The sequence below is a fragment of the Mustela erminea genome, chromosome 1 (assembly GCF_009829155.1).
Source record: "Mustela erminea isolate mMusErm1 chromosome 1, mMusErm1.Pri, whole genome shotgun sequence".
NCBI classification, from domain to species: domain Eukaryota; kingdom Metazoa; phylum Chordata; class Mammalia; order Carnivora; family Mustelidae; genus Mustela; species Mustela erminea.
The window spans coordinates 167,471,719-167,490,121 of NC_045614.1; the positions used below are offsets into that span (position 1 = coordinate 167,471,719).

At 36.4% G+C, this 18,403-nt stretch overlaps 1 protein-coding gene across 4 annotated transcripts in view; it reads right to left on the reverse strand.

The window, feature by feature from the left end:
• The window catches only part of ALCAM (activated leukocyte cell adhesion molecule), a 207,452-nt gene that overhangs the window by 57,486 nt on the left and 131,563 nt on the right, over nt 1–18,403 (reverse strand). The gene's annotated exons all lie outside the window — the stretch shown is intronic.

Genomic DNA, 18,403 nt, shown 5'->3' on the forward strand with positions numbered 1-18,403 from the left:
AACTACTAAAAATTAAACTAATACATATAAGACCACAACCAAATTTTAGGTATAAGTAGGAAAATGGCTTACTTTATACTAGCAATGTTTAATATATTAGTTTTAATTTTAATTATGCATAGAATATTAACAAGACAGGAATCTGAAGTATAAGAATTCTTTGTAAGGTGTTTATCAAGTGATTATCTTGAATTCTGGGTAGACAATCTAACTTAAACCATAATTTGCTACTAAGGTACAGAAAAGTTCCTGGTCTTATTTCATTCTTTACTGAGAAAAAATGTAGATTACAAAAAAATTAAAATGTCATAACCCCACAACTTTTGCATATGTATGCAACATACTATTCAAACCTGTAGACATTCATGAAGTTTAAAAAAATTCAGGCACTTAACTTGACAAGAGTACTTAGGGAATATTTCAGATTTTTTAACCTTATTTTGCTCACACTGGTTTTTAAGATTAAATATGTTTACAATTAAATATCTATTAAGAAATGTCATCACTGGATAGAGTGTGAACGAGCTAACTTAATTTGAAACTGTAGTGGGGGGCGGGGAGAAAGATATTTTGTCCACCAGGTGGTGCTGAAGTGCAAAGCTAAGGCCATTTGAAACACAAATACCATTTTATGACTTTCTGAGGAAACAAGACAGTGGACACTTTGACTGTTACCCATCAATCACAATGCATAGGAAAATTTCATATAGGGATAAAAATCATTACCTTTGGTAAAGAACAAAAAGGTAATAAAATTCCTTTTTTAAAATCCTGTCAACTGAAGAAGGTACTTCCTTTAAAGCAATTTTGCCCCAGTGAACAAAATCATTACAAGAAACACAAACTTCATGTAAATATGCCTCAGAACAATTAGTTTCCAGCATTTTTACATTGTTAAAATAAAGAATACAAAGTGTAAGCCATGATAATGTGCTTTTCACTGGCTATTGAAGACAAGTAGTTTTCCAGAAATGTTTATCATATGTTCAGTATTATAATAAAAATTACCTCAATAGCCCCATACTGTAACTTTAATTCCTTTTACCTTCAAACCACTGCAGCACATAGACTATAAATAAAGACATGGTCTCTTCAGCCTTGTTAAAATACAAATTGTGAGGGTTTAGATATGTGGTTGCAGATATGCAAACTAATGAGAATTAAAAGTTACTTTATTTCTCAATATAGTACCTGTTTTCTATAATGCTTTGTATGCTAAATGTGGAACTTTTAACATGTATTTTAAGATCCGTTGATGCACTGCACTGGCATAGGTATGCCAACCCAAGAAAACAATTTTGTAATTTAATGTTTTTTCACCAGTATGTGCCAACTCACTTGAATATATAACAACTCTAAGATGATCCAGACCTATAATTTAAATTATGGCAGGACGCGCCCCTCTAATTATCTCCTATCACTTGTAAAAGCACACCTTCTTTTGACAATCGGTGGTACTCCCATGGTTGGTCAAGGAGTGAAAACAGTTCACACTCTAGGGCTTAGGTTCCCAGGAGGTGAATCCTTTGCTAGGTACACAGGGAAAACAAGAAAATTCTTTATGCAAAAAATGTAATTCTTTGCTATTTCTTACTGACCCTTTTTCTTTTCTCTTCCTTACAGAACTTTAATGTGCTATATGGATACCAAATTTTGTAACAGATTTTAAAGATACAGGAATTTCAAGTACATCGTGTGTTATTAGCATACTGAAGTACAACTACAACAATGAAGGGACCATATATTCTTATCTTTGTATCCCCAGGAACAATGCTTGGCATCAAACTGGCATCATATTGGATTTCTCACTTGAATGTTCTGAAATCCTTTCCATTTTGATTATTAAATTAACATCTTTGAAAATCAGGGAGGAGTTGGTACCATTGGAACCTCGGGAATTCTTTTTTTTTTTTTTTTCTTTTTTAAAAGATTTTATTTATTTATCTGACAGACAGAGATCACAAGTAGGCAGAGAGGCAGGAAGCGGGGGAGGGGGGGCTGTTGGTGGTAAGCATTCTCCCTCCTCCCATCGAGGGAGCCTGATGCCAGGCTCGATCCCAGAGCCCTGGGATCATGACACGAGCCGAACGAAGGCAGAGGCTTTAACCCACTGAGCCACCTAGGCACCCCAGAACTTTGGGAATTCTTATTCCTATCACACATACTCTAATAAAGGCTGTCCTAGATTGCCTCTGATACCAGAGAACATGGATTTACGCTTGCAGGGCACTCGTTTCTGAAGAGAAACAAACACAAAGCAAACACCTTGTAAGAGATCATGGATGAAACTACAGAAGAGAGTATTTCTCTCTACCGAACTTTATTATTGATTTCAGGAGAAATTAAGGATTATCTGTGCTCTGTGGTTTACGAATGATAATGTGAAATGCCTTCTTTTTTCTTACGGCGATGACCACAAAGCAAAGGGTTGTTTTGCAAAGTATTTGAGAATTCATGAGTTGGGTCTTTTAATGACATCTTGAGATCCCAAATTAGCCAGAACAGGACTCTGCATAAGAAACCTAAGGGAAATAAGACATGTGACAAGCCTAAGGGCAGCAGCTAAAAGGCCAATGGTTATAGACAGAAGCCCTGGTCTCTAGTCTTAGGGCACAGAGGATGATAATCAGTTGGACTCCTAGGAGTCAAAGATATGAAATTTCTGAAATAACTGTCAAGTTTGCTATAGTCATCAACGTTCCTCTCTTCTAAGCGTATACCAACTCCCACTTTCATCTGGGAGAAAGACGAAAGGCTTGAATCTGTGGTACAGCTAACATCCCTAACCCTGCAGAGATAAAATGGCTACAAAACCACTGTGATTTGGTGATGAATTAGCATCCTGATTCCTACAGATGTCTCAGTCTTTGAGATGAAGTGCCAGTGAGACCCAAAGTACCTGTCAACACAAATGGTTCTGTTTACACTTTTCACAGAAGCAAAAGATTCCATCTTGGATTTGCCAAGTCTGAATTGAATTTAACTCACTAAAATTCCCCTGCAATTTTCTCCCTGCAATATTAGTTGGTTAAATTATTCATGTTTTTGTAGACTAGAGATTATTGGACACTATTACAAATATAGAATGATCACGATGTCTTTCCTCAAAGCTAAATATAAAATATAAAAGGAATGAGTGTGGGCACAAGTGTGTGCATTTCTACGTTGTACTGTTATATCTTTGTGTATATGTATATATCATAAGATATTTTAAACTGAGCTAAAAACCTTCTGTATTAAGTATGTTCTATAAAGGTAAGGTATTATTATGAATTATTAATATTGCTGTTGCCATCAAAATGTCCCAACATAAAATAAAATGCAAAAATGTGTTACACTCAAGAAGCAGTTTGTAATTATTTAAGAAGTTTTTTAAGGAAGAGTTAATAACTACAGATAAAGAATAATAGAACTAAGAAGGTTATATAGGAGAATTCAATAAAAAACACAATGGGAAAAGCACAGCATAAGAAAAATCTCCAAGCCCAATAATTCTGACATATCAAATCTCAGATAAGTGATTATAAATACAACATAGCTTTGGTTATGCATTTTGTACAGCAAATAATTTAAGGAGGCACTGAAACAGAACCTGGTATAATTTTTGAAATTAGGTGAACACAGTTCATTTCTAACTGAACTAATAAAAATGTAATTATTGTGCCCATATTGGTGAGGTATACTTTTTCTGTATAAACTAATTCTTAAAGACTATCAAGTTCAGAGTAATCATTCCCTTTGCATTGCTGATATACAGACATTTTGAATGGAGGTATCTTAAAATTCAGAACCTGCCACTACATTTCAAGCAGAACAGTAAATAATATAGAAAAGAGGAGGAGAATCATAGAGTCTATTTTCACATGCTGGAGCTTAGCCTGGTTAATTATTTTTTATTGCACTGACACTTCAATATCATCCTCATCCTTCGAAGCATTGTTCTAAGCTCTGTAGCTCTGTTAGGAGACATAGAAGCGTTATTCACAATCACAACTGGTACAGAACTTAGGACATAAGAACTAAATTACAGTTCTACAGAAATTTTGGAGAAATTTATTTGTGCAGAGGAATTGCTGGGGAGGAAGCAAGTAGAATTGAGAAAGCTATCCTTAGAAATTACTTTCATATTTATTTGACTGATTTTGACAGGTAAACATGCTAGTGTCCTTATGAGCTTTTTTTCTTTTTAATGAATTAAGACATACAGAATTCTAATTAAACATATAAATATTTTGTAACATCAGTTCATAGCTGTGTTTCTCAACCTCAGCACTAATGACACTGGTAGTGCCCTACTCCCAGCTATGGCAACGAGAAATTTCTAGACAGGACAAATGTCCCCTGGAAGGCAAAACTGCCCACCAAACTTCCATCTAGTTGAAACTGCTAGTTTAGATCTTCAACTACTGGTTTTCTGTATTCAATAAAACTGGCTTCTGTTGATCATTGTTGTAAAGTAGAATCTCAGTATAGGACTAAATAATTACTGAATATGAACAGAGGAACGGAGGCAGAAGTGGCACATAATAACACTTAGCTATTATCAACTTTGTTTTCCTCACAGAAACACATTATATTCAACTATGATAGGGAAATTGATTCCTGACTCTGGGGATTTGAGATCCAATCTCTTCACAGAGATTACAAAAAAATATTCTATTTTAGCAAATCTAATTCATGTATCATGATCAAGCACAAATTATACATACTATATATATTTTCTAAGCTATATGTACAATATGTATTTTATTTAATGTGATAAAATATCTATCGATAGAGGGTGAACTAGATACCTTTTTTTAAGATTTTATTTATTTATTTGACAGACAGAAATCACAAGTAGGCAGAGAGGCAGGCAGAGAGAGAAGAGGAAGCAGGCTCCCTGCTGAGCAGAGAGCCCGATGCGGGGCTCGATCCCAGGACGCTAAGATCATGACCTGAGCGGAAGGCAGAGGCTTTAACCCACTCAGCCACCCAGGCGCCCCAAACTAGATACCTTTAAAGTGTCTTTCAAACCTGTGACTTTATGACTCAATGAGGCAAATGTACTTCATAATTCCTCCTATTCTTTATGGCATTAAATAAGAATTTACGATTTTTGTGAAGGTCATGTGGTACATAACAAGTAAGAAGTGAGACTGAGGGAGGCTGAGAGAGACAGATACAGGGCTTATAATTCCCAAGTAGGGGCACCTAGGTGGCTCAGTGGGTTAAGCCTCTGTCTTTGGCTCAGGTCATGATCTTAGGGTCCTGGGATCGAGCCCCGCATCAGGCTCTCTGCTCAGCAGGGAGCCTGCTCCCCCCTCCACCTCTGCCTGCCTCTCTGCCTACTTATGATCTCCCTGTCAAATAAATAAATAAAATCTTTAAAAAAAATAATTCCCAAGTAATTTAGAATTGATGGCGACAGGCTAAGACATCTGATGGAATATGTTATTTGGGGAAGTAGACAAAAGTGTTTTCCTACCCTGCTTTTCAATTTCTCTTCAACAAATGGGTACTTGGGGACCAAGCTGGGTTTTTGCTGGACCTGCAATAGGAAGACGTTTACTCAAAATTTGCTTTCTGGGTGGTCTTTTACTTGTGCCACATGCCACGATGTAGGTGTAACTATGTAATGCCTACAGACAAGAAAAACGGTGATTCTTTCTTTCTCTTTCTTCCTGTGGTTCCTCCAATTCTATACATGGATTATAACCATAAATTGGCCACTGTGGAGTAACATTTAGAGGGGAAAGGGCCATCTTACTAAATTATAAAATACTTCTAATACCCAGGAATATATATTTTTTAATATTTGTGGGTTTTTTTAAATTTTATTAACATATAATGTATTATTTGCTTCAGGTTTGTGAATCATCAGTCTTACACAATTCACAACACTCACCATATCCTCCCCAGTGTCCATAACCCAGCCACCCTATCCCTCACTTGCCCAAGATTATGTTTTAACATATGCGCTCTTTACTTCCAAGTCTGGTATATTATAATGCTTGAAATATCTATCTTTTCAGGAAACTAGAGGTCAATATAATGACTTATGTCCTAGAAAAGAGTTCTAAAAAACAGTAAAATTTTAAAAATACAGTATTGGTATTTGCATGCCTGTACTGAAAACTGTCTCCTCAATTTACCATTGCCTGATACTTCATCACACTAGAAGCCTGGAATAATGTATGAGGCTGGATAAGTCACTGTTCTTCCTGATTAACTCAGGCTTTGCCCCATCTCTGCCTCATTTTTGTCATTGTTCCTTGGGCCTTGGTTGAATCCATCCATATCCTTTAAGGCCTATCTCAACGATCACCTATTTATACATACGATCATTCATCAAAGTATTTATTGAATACCTACTAGAGGCAAAACGTTAGATGTTCTTTATGGGAGGAAAATATATATATATAAAATACCAAGATATATACTATCTATACTACCAAGATCTATTCCTTGAGGAACATGAGCTGCTGTAAACTAAGTGCTGTGGGAATGAGAGAAGGAATCCCTGCAATGAGCTTGAGGATATCGGTGAAGACTTCCTGCAGGTAGTTTCATTTGACCTGAACACCGAATGAACGTTTCTAGGTAAGAACTACTTCACTAGGAAACCTGGGTGGCTCAGTCAGTTGTGTCTGCCTTCAGCTCAAGTCATGATCCCAGGGTCCTGGAATTGGGTCCTACATCGGGCTCCCTCCTTGGCAGAGACTGGGCTTCTCTCTCTCCTTCTGCTGTTCTCCCTGCTTGTGTGCATTCGCTCTCTCTCCCTCTCTGTGTCAAAGAAAGAAATAAAATCTTTTTAAAGAGGAAAAAAAAAAATAGAACTACTTCACCAGCACGTCCTAGCGAGGGACCATGTAGAGGCACCGAATGGCATTTGGCTTTCTCTCCTATAGCAAACTTCCTTTTTTTTATTACAGTAATTTCTACATAGTAGATCTTTGATCTTCATAAGGAACATGTCCTGACTGGCAGTTTTCTCAAATTCATAGAGGCACATAAGATTGCCCTAATAAAATGCAAGAAACTATTAGATCTACTTTCTCTTCACTTTCATCACCAGCATTAACATTTGGATTCCTCTTGGGGCCACTTTATTATAAGCAAAAAGTTTAATTAAAAATGACTTAAAAGCGGGGCACCTGGGTGGCTCAGTGGGTTAAGCCTCTGCCTTTGGCTCAGGTCATGATCTCAGGGTCCTTGGATCTGCCCCCGCATCAGCCTCTGCTCAGTGGGGAGACTGGTTCCCTACCCCACATCCCTGCCTGCCTACTTGTGATCTCTCTCTCTCTCTCCCGCTGTCAAATAAATAAATAAATAATGTTTTAAAAAAATAATTTAAAAGCCAGTAGAAGTGATTTATGTTGTGAACCTTTATTTTTGTTTTCTGAGAAATACTTCATGAATTTTCAATCGGTAAATGTAAAGATTCTACTGTGCTTATTAGAATTTAACTTGGGTTCCACAAATGAATGTTAGGGCATGGATGACAACTCTACAGTTACTTTGAAAGTCCCCAAACTGTGGGATATGAAAACATTTGTTTTTATAGAAAGAGAATTTAAAGCTTTCATCAGATGGTCAAAAGTAAACTTAAATAAAAGATAAACTATTTAAGGGCACCTGGGTGGCTCAGTGGGTTAAGTGTTTGCCTTTGGTTCAGGTCATGATTCTGGGGTCCTGGCATGAGTCAGGCTTCTCGCTGAGCACAAAGCCCGCTTGTCGCTCTCCCTCTACCCCTCCCCCTACTCATGCACTCGCTCAGGCACTCTCTCTCCCCTGCAAAAAAAAAAAAAAAAGTCTTTTTTAAAAAAATAAAATAAAATGCTTAAGGCTCATTCTAAATTGAAAAGAATCTGTGGAAGCACAATTTGATGGTATCTGTAAAATTAAAAATGCTAATACCCTTTGATCCAGTAATTCTACTGCTGAGAATCTATTCTATAAAAGTTTTTGTACAAATGCACAAATGTATACAAAGTTAATACAGCATTATTTTGAGTATTAAAAAAAATGGAGGGACTTAAATGTTTGCTAATACAGAAGCAATGAAGTATATATCCATACAGTGCTCTCCTTGACCCACTGAACACAAGTGGGATCCAAACACACTATTCTTCTCTCTATATATTTCAGTATTTATAATTTTTATCATTCATTCATTCATTGACTATTGAGTACCTTCTCTGTGCCAAGCACCGTTCTAGGATGGGAGACCAGCAATGTGCAAAAACTAAAGAAAATAAAAAACTGTTCTCCTAGTGTAAGTTCTAAACATATATATGTATTTATTCATGCATTTAAAAGCTTCATTTCTTTTTGAAAAAGGGAGAAATTACCAGCTTACCTCCTCCACTATGCTGCAACACAGCAGAAGGAAAAGCCTACATTTTTCTCATTTTGAAACTTGTTGCAGCATCATGAACATCACTGGAGTTCAATAATAATGGGTAAAATAAAGTTCTACTGTGCTACATCAAAAGGAACTCTATAAGATCATATTCTTAAAGCCCATATTCTTTTCTCTGCATTTAACATTCCAGAAAACCACATACTTTCCTTTAAAATTCCAGGGAATCCATTGAGGTGGACGTGAGGGGTTTTGTAGTGTTTTGAAATCAGTATCTTAAAATTGCCCCCCCCCAATGCTATTTTTACTTTAAAAACTTTTTAATGGACTATAACATACATGCAAACCAGTGTACAGATCTAGATTTACATTTGAAATGTGACTAAAAGCACCAGGATTTAGGGTTTCTTTGGCAACTCTTCTCACGTTCTGTCTCTGAGGGTAAAACTGGGATTTCCACACATCTGTCCCACAAAGAACCCTCTGTTTTACCAAGTCATCATTCCCCAGTGATGAGCTTTCGATGAGCCTATGGGGTCTACGCCAAAATGTTGAAACATTGGTCCCTTCGTGGGGACAAAATGAAATAAAAATACTTCCTGCTCTGTGTGTGTGTGATGCGGGGCGGGTAAAGACTATCTTGAAACTGAAATTTTTAATTTTATATATGAAAAGAACAATGTTCTGTATTTTATTCTTATACCACATAGTTTACTCATTATAAAAATTAAAGCATCTGTATAATGAATTATTTATGTTAGTTGAAGTTCACAAAATTGACTATTCTTTCCTTTCATACTTCCCCAAATTACCTAGGACTTGAGGTTTTGTCTTTAAGATGCTTATAAAAGGACAATCGTCCACTCATACAAATTAGTCAAGACAATGAAAAAAACTGGTAACATTTTCTTTTCCTTCTGCTCCCCTCCTCCAATTCAATTTCCCTTATTAGTTCCTGTATTGCCTGTGTCCATCTTTTGAGGACATCATTTGGGAATTAGCTTAACTAAAGAGGTGATGGAAGAAACCAATATTTGAACACTCCTCCAGGTTAAAATAATGCAAAGGAAAGATGAATACATTTATGCTCCATTGCTCTGAACATTTTCTCAGCATGAAATTCCAGGTTTAACGAATTCAGAATATCAGTTCTATTTGAATGGTAAAAAGTAACATTTTTCTGTGCATTTTGTCATATAAGTTGTATTGAAATTGTGAATACAATTCAATTATTTTAACAAGAACAATAACTGTACTGTATTCATGAAAACACTATCAATAGAAAAACACTATCAACAGGAAAACAGGCACTACGCTTCACAAAAGACCTTAATTGCATCATCTGAAGTAATGGAAACTTTTGGAATTTAGACTAGAGTCTGTCTTCAGAGAGAGTTCATAATTATTGTGACAGAATAAATTTGTTTTCTGCAAATAATTTAATGCCATGACAACAAAAAATCTCTTGATTTGAGAAAATAAAAGCTGTCCTTGATAACACTTCCAAACCCCCAAACAACAAATTCCTAATAGCTTTAATATTCCTCAAATGCCTTGGAAAAAAATATATCAGAAAGACTTTTAATCAATAAGATCATCATTGTTTTCACAGACAGCTTCTGTTAATAACAGCAGTGTTAATTGCATTTCTTTAGCATTTCAATTAATATTCAACAGTGTTGGATAATTTTATTTTATAATTGAGGTGCTAAATTAACCAGGGATAGCAAACAAATTGTTAGGGCTACTGAATGAGCAGAGTAGGTGACTTCTGCTTTTTGGTTTTGATTGGCTGAGTGACCTTGTCCAATATGGTTGCTACTGTTGTACTCCACATCAAGTCTCTAACTGGGTATCAAAAGATATTTACATAGGTTGAAATAGGTTTTTGCTCTTTTCTTCACGTGAATCCCAATTAGCACTGTCTATGTCTCCTGAGGAAATATATTTGTACAATCAAACATGGTAAGTAGTAAGGTTAAAAAGCTATTTAATAGGTTTTCCCACAGATTCGGTACAGATTGCTGGTTGATTTCCGAGGTTTAGATTTGTGTAAATTTCATGCTTTTAATTGAGATCTCCCCAGAGGGGCTGTAATATAACATAAGGTCATAGGGGAAAAAAATGATGGCTTTTATGGCATGGTTCCCTTTTTTAAAGAATTAAATTGTGTAAGACTGATGAATCACAGTGCTGTACCCCTGAAACAAATAATATATTATATGTTAATTTAAAAAGAAAGGAATTAAACTCTTTACTGGAAGATCTAGTCTTCCAGTTTTGAGAAGGAAGGAGAAATAGAAACATTTGTTCAAGGTAATTTTTAAAAGAAATTAAAGCCACAGGAAAGATGAAATTTTAAAATAAAACAAATAGCTGCATATGCTTAGAAAATCAGCAGAATCTGTTCTTTGAAACTGAAATCATCTTCCAGCTTTGATAGATCTTATGTCACCTTAAGGACCAAGTAAGCGCACAAAACAACACCCATTATAGCTTGCCAACGGTGAAAGCTCAATGAAATAACTCTGGAATGCATAAACTTAGACAATCCTGTCTTCTATTAATATTAACAATAACTTTTCATATATTCCATTTTCCCTGACAGTCATTATTCTTAATTGATGAGTGGGAGGAAAAGTGGGAAAGAGAACAAGATAATTTAGGAAGGCAATGAGTAGAGATGAAAAATATAGGAAGCTGTATTGAAAAGTAGTTTTATCATTTCTAATGGTGTCAGATGGAGGCATGCTTTAAATATCTTATAAAATCTGGACCTGAAGTTGCCTCCAGCTTTGAAACTTTCCTTTACTCGCAAAGATTTTAACTCACTGAATGCTTTGCCTTGGAGAACCAGAGGCTTACTGTGATTTTAAAAATGTGCCCACACTTGGGCTGTGATTTAGGAAATGGTAAAATGACCCCCAGAAGAATTACTGGAAGACTACCTAACATGGACAAAATAATCCCCCCAAAACAAAACAAGACAAAACCTAGATCAGAAAAACAAGTTCTTAGAACAGAAAAAATGACTTCTGTAGACTGAAAAGGTGTCTGCATTCAGCAGCTCTTCTGTGGTTGTTAAAGTTTGCATCACGGCTCACCTGCTCCTGTTTCAGCTTCACATTCTTATTTAAGCGTCAACAACTAAGTAAGTGCTTCCTCTTTATTATCCAAGGGAAACCATGAAGTGTGATGGACATGAAAACGTACCTCACAGACCCCCAGCCACAGTAAGAGTAACTTACGAAGGAACTCAACTGCTGTGCTCCGAGATCCATCACCAAGTTGTGCTGAGGTCACACTTTCCCTGGGCTGCTGCGGGCTCAAGACTGAGCAGAGGAGGGCTACTAAAGACAGGCAAGGTTCTTGGAGACAAGGGACTCCTCTGAAGGCTAACTACAGCTCAAGGAATTCATTTCCCTGGTGAAACTTCCTTAGACTACACAACAGTGTACAATGTGTCCACCAATCTTCCTTCTGTCTCTCGTTCCCCTAATGTCAGATTCTCATTGCATTCTGATGATTTTCCCCACCCACCAGCTCCTTCCTCGTTTTTTTCTCATTTAGGTGTTTCCCTTGTACAATCCTTACATGTTCAATCTATTTTGGTATCTGCTTCTCAAAAGATCCTGGCTAATACATGGGAGAAATTAGGCAGAACATAACTATACTGACTGACCCTCTGACATTAGTAGACTATTGGATTCAAGAAAATTGGGATTTTGGTATGGAGGCAGTTTTTAAAAAGTATACTTGATTTAGTAAGGGGTTAGCTAAGTTAAAAATAAAGTCATGTTAGAGCAATAATATTAATAATAATGGACTTTTGAAAAAAAATTTGCTTATTTATTTTAGAGAGAGAGGGAGCTTGTGTCAGTAGGGGGAGGGGCTGGGGGAGAGACTCTCCAGCAGACTCCTGCTAAGGGGGGAGCCCAACACAGGGCTCAATCCCCAACCCATGAGATCATAACCTGAGCTGAAACCAAGAGTCAGATGCTTAACCCACTGAGCCACCCAGGTGCCCCAATAATGGACATTTCAATAATGCTTTGTAGTTTGCAATATTCTTTTTTTTTTTTTAAGATTTTATTTATTTATTTAACAGAGAGATCACAAGTAGGCAGAGAGGCAGGTAGAGAGAGAGGAAGGGAAGCAGGCTCCCTGCTGAGCAGAGCCTGATGCAAGGCTGATCCCAAGACCCTGAGATCATGACCTGAGCCAAAGGCAGAGGCTTAACCTGCTGAGCCACCAGCACCCTGCAATATTCTTTTATATACATTGTGCACTTCTGCATTTGAGTCTCATAAAAGTTCTGTATGATAAGCAAATAAATCTGCATCATGAAGAAATATCATGATGCCTCACTTTACTGGTAAGATACTATTCACCCAACAAAGCCAAGAGAGTAAACAAACATGACCAGGCCAGCATACAGTGGAGCCAGAGTTCAAAATTAATTCTCAATTCATGTAGTCTCATGACTACAGATACACAGAAAATGATTATAGGTTTTTATTTCATTTTATACTGTGGCTAATTTGGGAATATTATTTGAAAGGTATTAAAATGTTTTCTATATTTAGACTTAAATATTTAAAAATATATAGACTGGAGGGACTAGAAAGAAAACAAATGAATATATATGACCATCTCTCTCTCAGTGTGATGTTATGCAGCAGCTGACCATTTGTTGCCAGAAATAAACTGACTTCCGTCCATGATAGCTCACCTAATTCTCAAAATAACATAAAAAACTGCAAATAACTGAAGTGGTAGACATCTTACAGATAAGGAACCAGAGGTATATTAAGGTCCTTTAGTGTAGGATGAGGCATTCAGCTGACAGGCGGAAGAGCACTTTACATACCCAGAACAGTAATAGATTACCAAGAAAAACTGATTGGATGAACAAAATGAAAAGGTTGGGATTCATGTCAAGTACTTCTAACTTAAAAACCTGCCTTTCCATTAAAAAAAAAAAATTTTTTTCAGAATTATAACTTTTAGGTGAGTTGAAAATTTAAGTTCACAAAATACCTGCACGTGAATGTTTATAGCAACTTTATTCATACTTAATCAATTTTAGAAATAACCCAGATGTCCTTCTGTAGGTGACTGGATAAACGAAACCAACTATGATACAGCCATACAATAGACAATTACTCAGCAACAGACAGAAATGAAGAAATGAGCTATCAAGACATGAAAAGACTCAAACGCACAAGGCTAAGTGAAAGAAGCCAATCTGAAAAGGCTACATTCTGCAGAATTCCAACTCTACGGTATGACAGAAAAGACAAAAACTATGAAGATAGCAAAAACATCAGTGGTGGTCAGAGGTTCAAACAGAGGGAGGCAGGGACAGGTAGGTGGAGCACAGGGGATTTCCTGGGCTGTAAAATTATTCTGATAATGCTGAATGCAAGTTATTATACATTTGTCAAAACCCATAAAAAGTACAGCACAAAAAGGGAATTCTAATGTAAATTATAGACTTAGAGTTGATATAATAACCTATCAATATTGACTCATCAATTATAGCAATGTACATTAATTACATCCATGCAAAATGTTAATAACTGTTAATAACTAGAAACTAGGGGCTGGAGAGAGTCGAAGGAGTATTTGGAAACTCTGCTTCCTGGTCTATAACCCAGAACAGATAAAAACGTACTCTTAAAAAAACTGATGCACATAGTTTCTTTGGTCTATGATATATGCACTCTATATTTAGACGATCTTACCTAAATTCCCTTGCTTATGGTAGAGAGAAGGACATAAAAATCAATGGCAAAGCTTTGCATCCAACAGCAAAGGTGATCTCAGTCTAGGAAGCTGAATCCCTGGGCAGATATCAGTGGGTGCTGACAACACCAAGACCCCTGCTGAACAGTGTCCTGGATGGCTGTGTGCAGCCCAGCAATTGCTGTCTTATGATTTCGTTTCCCACATATTCCCAATCCCACTGAGGTGCTAACATATTCGGTTCATCTTTCCATTTAAAAGACACAATGTCTTTGATCATTTGTTCATGGTTAATGCTCAGGGAGATAATGACACTCAAAATTCCCCTAAACTGAATATTATATTACCTCTTTGGCTCTGCTATTTTTAACAGCTTCAAAAGACCATAATGTCATTAAGGTTAAAAAAGGTTCATTGTTCCTATACATTAAAAGATTGCCAGGTTACAGAAACGAGCTCCAAGAGTCTCAGCAAGGCTTTAGTCTACATCTTTGGTTTATGAATCTCATTTGAGTTCTATTAACTGAAAGTACTCCTAAAGCTTTCCCCTTCCGAAGTAATTAATTAGAAAACAAACAAATAAAGCAAATAAAAAAGACTGAAATATTAAGACTGTGTTACTGTTTGAAAATCCAAGGGTAATTTTCAACTTAGCTTCCCTCTGAAGAGTCCTTTAAGTCCTATTTGCCCCAAGTCTTATTTAGCCACAATTCTGCCTCTCCGTGTACACGAACAGATGATAAAGAACATCTCTGGAATCAACTTCAAAATTGTTCTTTTTTTTTTTTTTAAATCATTTCTGAATTGTCAGCAGCCTCAACATACAAATATGATTAATGGTACATGTTCAGTCAGTAAGTATGTATTAAATACCTTCTAGGTAGAATCAGTATGGCTTTACAGTTTGTTATTCAGAAATCCACTGATTCTGGGTGCCTGGGTGGGGCAGCTGGGTGAGCATCTGACTCTTGGTCTTGGCACAGATCATGATCTCAGGGTGATGAGATCGAGCCCCACGCTGGGCTCCATGCTGAACGTTCGGTCTGCTTAAGCCTCTCTCTCTGCCCCTCCCCAACCCCTTTCCTCTCTCTTTCTCTCTCAAATAAATAAATCTTTAAAAAGAAAGAAAGAAACCGACCAATTCTTCTGATTTTAAAAAACTGGAAGCTACTCTACAAAGGAAATTCCCAATACAACATCTTACCTAACAGTCACCCAGGGAAAACACATATGGTTAATGAAAACAACTGATACACATGTACTTCAGAAAGTTATCATTATTGAAGTGTGCTACTCATTCTAAAACTTTTGTAGCTTTAAGACAATTTATGATGATGTATATGGAAAAGCCAGTGCAATCTACTGACAGTGGAAAACTTCCGTGCCTGAAGAACAGACTATAGTAAATATGGGTTAAGCATTTATTCAATACTATTGATATAAATGAGAAACTGTAGTGGGAAAAAAGTGTATGCTAAATATCAAGAACCACAGGGTGTGTCTCTTTAATATCAAATAAGTATTTAATTATTGACCTTTGTAAAACATTCCTGAATTTTTTCTTAAATTGTTCCTTACATTAATTCCTCGTTTCTATAAACTTTTGAAAATAAAATTTTTCTTAGTCCCAAAGTTTCCATTTCATATTAATTCAAATACATTGGACATATAGAGCTATCGATTAGCTACAATATGCCAGATACTATATCCCTACCAGGCATACAACTATAAATAAGTTACCTATCCCACAAATAGTATAAAATAGTGGTCAAGGCATGGTCTCTGGACTCCAGCTTCATGGGTACAACGCAAGCCCTGGTACTAGGCAGGTAGGTGACTTACAAAGAGTTATTTAACCTATACGTGCTCATGTTTCCCAACTACTAGATGGCAGGCAATTATAGGATCAAGCTCATAGGGGTACTATGAATATTAAATTAATAATGTGTAATTGCTTAAAAGAATGTTTTTCATACATTAAGAACTCCATAAATATCACCTATTATGAAAAGATGGTCAACATCACTATCATTAGGGAAATACAAATCTAAATTATGAGATATCACTTCACACTTCCTACAAAGGCTATTACTAAAAAGTCAAATATAAAGATTAGTGAGGATGTAGAGAAAATGGAATCCTCATACACTGTTGGTGGGAATGTGAATTGGTACAGCCATCATGGAAAATAGTATAGAGGTGCTCAAAAAATGAAAACCAGAATTATCATATGATCCAGAAGTCCCACTTTTGGTTTTATATCCAAAGGAAAGAAAGTCACTATATCAAGATATCTGCATTGCAGCATTATTCACAGTAGTCAGGATATGCAAACAATCTAAGTGTCCACCGATAAATGAATGGATAAAAAATATATATGTGTATATATATATATATACACACACAATAGAATGTGATTCAACCTTTAAAAGGAAGGAAATCCTGCAATTTGTGACAACATGGATGCACCTAGACATTTCACTAAGTAAAATAAGTCAGCACAGAAAGAAAAATTATGCATGATGTCACTTGGATGTGGAATCTAAAAAAGCAAAAGCAAAAAATGTTGAACTTATAGAAACAAAGAGTAAAATGGTGGTTGCTAGGGTTTCAGGTGGGGGAAGCAGAGATGGTGTCAAAGGGTACGAACTTCCAGTTGTAAGATAAATTAACTTTTGAAGCTTAATACATAGTATGGAAACTATAATTAGTAATTATGTATTGTATACTGGAAATTTGCTAAGAGAATAGATCCGAATTTTCTCATGCCCTACACACACACACACACACACACACACACACACACAGGGTAACTATGTAGGGTGATGGATATGTTAATTAGATTCAGTGCAATGTATATGTTTATTAAAACATCACATTGTACACCTTATATATATATACAATTTTTATCTGTCAATAATACCCAATAAAGCTCAAAAAGGTTAGCTATTATATTTCTTTGGCTTTTATTTAGTGGAATAAAAGAGATTATGTGCTAAACATAGAAGGAGAGGAGACACTGTTGAATAAGTTGGAGAAGGCTTTACCCAGAAAGGACATTCATATTGATCTTTACAGAGCAGGATTTCTTCAGGTGAAAAGAAGAATGAAGGAACTCCTGCAGAAAAAAGATTGAGAGCAAAAGGCATGATCTCATCTGGCCAGCACGGCTGAGGTTTAGGACATGTGACACTGAAGGAAATCCTTCACTGGAAAAGGAGCTGTGCAGGTGAAACTTTAAAAGCCCTTAAACAGGAACTTAAAGACTTTGGACTGTATCCTGTAAGAAATACAGAGGCAATAAATGGTTTTTGGTTTTGGTTTGATTTAAAGATGGCAGGGAAGTGGTCAGATCTTTGCTATTGGAAATTTTTAGCAGTGGTGTGGAGGATAACCAGCCAGCAAAGGTACTTGTGAAAGGTAACCCTTCTAGAAGGTTAAAATGTTTAGGTTATGTAATCATAGTTAAGTAGAGCAGGAGGGACATGAAGAAGCAGCATGGGAAAGAGGAGACCTTGCCAAAGTGAAAACAACATGAGCTTCTGGAAGTTTGCTGCACTGTGCAACTACAAAGTTCACATTTCCCAAGATAGCTAAGTACATTGCTCATAGGAAGAACAGCCAGCTAATACTTAGTCTCCGCAGAGGCACGTCACACAGTATGTGTGAAGCACCCACTCACTGGGCAGATAGGAAAGCTGCCTTTTTCTTTGGAAAAGCTTGAGACTAAGTAAGAACAGTCCAAAGCAAGTATTAACTGGTGGTGTGAGATGCCTCGTTTTCTAAACACAAATTATTAATTTAACATGCATTTGGGGCTTAACACAAGTAAGCCCCTCTCAGAAAATGCTACAAACTACAGAAAGAGAAAAGCTGAAAGTTAGATGCTAAAGTCTTCAAGAAATTTTGCTGTTTTTACCCCCTACTTTTAAGGATTTGCTACCAATCTGAAAGAAAGCACAAGATTAAATATAAAAGAAAAATACCAACAATATTATGCTTTACAGTAACCACTAATTTTTCTTTTTTAGAGCAGTTTCTGAATTTATTAGGGACTCCAGAAGTGTTTCCAAAGCTCTGATATGAAGTACAAAGCCACTGTGCTATTGTTTAAGCATTCCAATTCAAGTGAGAGTGTGACCAAAGATAGTTGCCAAGGACTATTGCCACTGCCTTTGATTACTAGTGAATTTCACCTTTGACTTGATACATAATGTCCTTCCTATACATGGAGAGAGTGGAAAATATTACTTATATATCTTTCGACTATCTCTTTCGAAAGTTGCTGGTAGCCAGGAGTTCAGCCTCTGG